Below are 4,289 nucleotides of genomic sequence, written 5' to 3' on the forward strand. Positions count from 1 at the left end.
TCTCTAGGGCTTGGTTGGTTTAGATCCCCCCTATGAGTGGCGTGCTTCTTCCATGCTTCATCTTCTATGCTTTCCATTTTTATTGTTTCTTCTTTCACTTTGCTCTTTAGTGTTGTTATTGCCGTGTGTGTTTAAGCTTGAATCCAACTCTCTTCTTCCTTTCATGAGCTTGAGAAATGAACCTTCACATCTAGATAGCATGTTATCTTAATGTCCAGTGGGAATTTTCAAAAAGCTTTCTTAAACAACTTCACCATATTCATAACTCTAAAAGGGAACAAGATAATCCTTCATCAAAAGAAAACCCTATTCTACTGGGCCCAAAATACAAAGCCCAAAATAAAATCCTAATCTAGTATTTACAACCAAAATGTCCTAGGCTAGGTCTTCACATCTTCCTTGGCCCATGTGAAGTTCATCTTGGGCCTTGCATGCGCATTTAAGGCCCATTCCTCTTGTATTCTCCTAGCCGTGGCTCTTGTTGTAGGTCCCTTGGCTCGAGGCATCTCATCAATCCTTTTTAACTTATTTGTTTTTGCTGAGAGGCCCCTAGGCACTTCTATTTAAAGGGACCTCTAACACTTGTACAAGGGTTGAACATTTTGGAGAAATTAAACATTTTTGTGTATCAACCATTGTGAGAGTCTTCCTCATTAGGGAGTGGAGTTCTTTTAAGCCTTATCTTGAATCTTGATTCAAGTGGTGGCACACATTCACTCATCTTCAAGGTTGCCATGGCTTCTTCTAGCCTAGCCTAGTAGTGGCGTGCTTCTCACGTTTTTATCATTCATTTCCTTTCCATTTTATGCTTTCTTCTTTCTTTGTGTGTGTAACTTGGGTTTTACTCTTTTTATGTGTTGTCCACTCTTTTTTGTTTTGAATCAATCCATTATTCTCTTCTCTAGAACCTTGGAAAGGAACCTTCACATCTAGATAGCTTGCTATCTTAATGACGAGTGGCGATTTCCTTGGTTTTCTTAATCAACCATCACCATATTCAATAATATTCTAAAAGGAACAAGATAATCCTACATCATTTGGTATCTAGAGCTTTGGTTGTCCTTGAATATGGTGTTTTCATGTTCTAACCTTGTCTTGTGTAGCTATCTTTGAATGGTCCACATAAAAATAATGTTGGCAGCAATGTAAGCATTTTTGAAAACAATACTGCAGCTAGCTCAGTGGTCCAAAAGTAACGTTCTTTATATCAAAAGTAATCCATGTGAGTCTAGTTTCCAACAAAAAAAGAATGAACGCATTTGGAGTTCTGTGGAAAGAGTTATGATGAAATGAGTAAGCAAAGGTCAAAGCTGCCGAGAATACAAAAAACAACGTTTTCAGGTTATGTTGTGACAATTTTGGCTTCGGTTTTGTGACTCTTTTGCTCCTAAATGTGGTTGGATAACATGTCTTTGGATGCTTAGTCATGTAGCTTCAAATCTGTGAGTTTAAATGCATGATAGCTACATGTTTGTCTCTTTGTGTATGTCACGTTGAGTATTTAAATGTGCCTAACTTTTGCTTGAGTCATATGTCATATGTTGGCTTGAAGTTTTCTTGTTCTTGTTATTCAAAGTATTTGAATATTGCATTCACTTTATGTCTTGCTTGATGTATGCTCCTTGAAATTGATTTTGGCCTAGAATTGGAGGAACTAAGTGTCCAAGCCACCTAACAACATTGTCTTTCTATCTTATAAAACTTCTGAAAGAAGAAAAATCTTAACACCTTTTTACTCATTTTCCAAGGGCAAACTTTCTCTTTGGTGAACCAAAAGTGCAATTTTGATTAGGTGTTATGCTACTGGTTTTCATATTAAAATTGTGGGTGATATTGGCTAATTAGTTCCATTCTTAACTTGGCTATTATCTTTCTTAGTGTATGCATGATTTAAGACTTGGTGTGGCATGTTCAAGTACTTTCCATAGGGTCTTTAAATGTGATTTTCTTGTTTGTTTTCGTAAACTTTTTGTCATATAATTTCCTTTCGTTAGAGTTTAAATTCCTTGGCTTTATGCTTTTCTTGCTTGTCCTTCAGTAATCTTTGTTTTGTCTTAGTGGTTTTCTTCCTTTGTTTTCTTTTAAGTTTGGTGGCCGACCCACTTGAGTTTGTGGTTGAGAAGGTTTCAAAAACTTTAAAAGTATTTCACTCCTTTTGGTGGATTTGAGTGTAGCCTTGTCTTGTTGCTTTGGGGGAGTGTGATCTAAACACTTGGGTGAAATTCTTTGGAGTGTACTTAGTCTCGGGTTTGGTTACCAATTGTCACTAATATCTTCTTCTTTTTCTCGGACTTTGAGTTTTGTGGTAGGAAAGTGAGAGGGTGACTCCTATGGCCACTCAAGTTGCATTGGGAGAGCTTAGTAAAATCTTGCAACAAATGGAGCTAAATAGAAGAGAAGATAGAACTCATCATGAAAGAGTCCTCCAAGCACACATTCAAATGCAACTACAACAAATTAAACAAATGCAACAACAATTCCAAAAACAAATAGAGGCTAGGGAAATAGAGCATTGTAGGCGCCAACCATCACAAAAGAAGGAAACTCCAAAAATTCCTAAGTTCTATGGTGAATGTGATCCTAAAATCTACCTTGATTAGGAAGCTTAGGTGGAACAAATTTTCAATAAAAATCATGTAAAGGATCAAGCACAAGTTGATCTAGTAGTGTAGGATTTTTGGAGTGTGCCAAAACTTGGTGGCATAAAGTTTGTAAAAATTATGACGAAGGGCCACTCGCGGCTTCTTGGATGGACATTAAAACTCTTGTGCGCTAAATTTGTTCCTCCCTCCTATAGGAAGGAATTTCTTTTGAAGCTCCAAAGGTTTCACCAAGGTTCTATGTGTATGAGTGAGTACTTTAAAGAATTAGAGTATCAAATGTTTAGGGTTGGAATAAAAGAAACTAACAAAGAAAAAATGAAAAGGTGTGTGAATGGTCTTAGAGGAGACATACAAGACCAAGTAGAGTTGTATGAGTACTCCACTCTTCAAAATGTTTTCACACTTGCCCTTAGGATTGAAACTCATTTGAAAAGAAAGAATAAAGCAAGGAAAAGTTACTCACCAAACAACTACTATCGTCACTCATGGAAGGGAAAAGCTAAAGAGAATCATGATAAATCTCCTTCTAAGTCTCACCAAGCACCATCAAGTAAAAATAAGTCACCAAGTGGTCACACTCACCATTCCACTTCTCAAAGATCAAGTTCCATTAAATGTTTTAAATGTTTGGGGTATAAACACATTGCTTTGAATTGCAAAATCAAGAGGACAATGGTCTTAAAGAAGACTGATGATGAGAGTGAACATTTTTCTTCCTCTTTCCCTAAAAGTAGCTCTTCCCACACTTCTTCTTCAATTGAAAGGACTAAACACCTTGAAAGTGGATTGTTAATGGTAAGGCGCCAACTAGGGCAAGTTCCCAAAGAACTTGATCATTCTCAAAAACAAAACCTTTTCCATGGGGGATGCCTTATCAATGACAAGATATGTCCCTTCATCATAGATAGTGGAAGTTGTGTAAATATGGCTAGCCCAAGGGTGGTGGACAAGTTTGCCTTGAAAACCATTCCTCATGCCAAACCCTAAAAGATATCATGGCTTAAGGAAGAAGAAATAAAAGTAACTAAACAAGTCTTCATTAACTTTTCAATTGGCAATTTTAAAGATGAGGTATTATGTGACATTGTGCCTATGGAAGCCAACCATATTTTGCTAGGTAGGCCATGGCAATTTGATAGAAAATTTGTTTATGATGGCCATGCATACACCTATGTTTTCTCCAGGAAAGAAGTTCACAATCCTACCTCTCCCACCTCCACAAGAAAATGAGGACAAAAATAAAATAAAAGATGAAAAAGAAAAAGAAAAAGGGCAAGCTTTCACCAAGGAGTTACTTGTCTATAAAAAGAGTTTTTCAAAGCAAGAGGTGCAACACCACTCTTCATTCTCTTCCCAAACAAAGAAAGATGAACAAAAACACAAGCAAGAAAGGGAGAGTGGCATTAAAAAGAAAGAGGGCATCTCCATGACTAGGGATGTAATCATTAATAAATGAAGAAAGTTCTCATCAACTCAAGTAAAGCTCCATCAACAATGACTTCAAGAATTTGAGGTCAAGTTCTCTCCACAAGGGAAGAATGATGAAGGATTGATCCCTACCAAGGATGATCGCCCATGGCACACGCTTAGAAGAAAGGGAGTTCCTTGATCCCTTCCTTTGCTTTTATTTTCTTTAGTTTAAAATTTCATTAAGTTGGCTTGGTTGACTATTTTTAAGTTGACTTG

This window comes from Vigna unguiculata, chromosome 2 (assembly GCF_037176805.1).
Source record: "Vigna unguiculata cultivar grain cowpea cultivar isolate G323 ecotype 2 chromosome 2, ASM3717680v1, whole genome shotgun sequence".
Classification (NCBI taxonomy): Eukaryota; Viridiplantae; Streptophyta; class Magnoliopsida; order Fabales; family Fabaceae; genus Vigna; species Vigna unguiculata.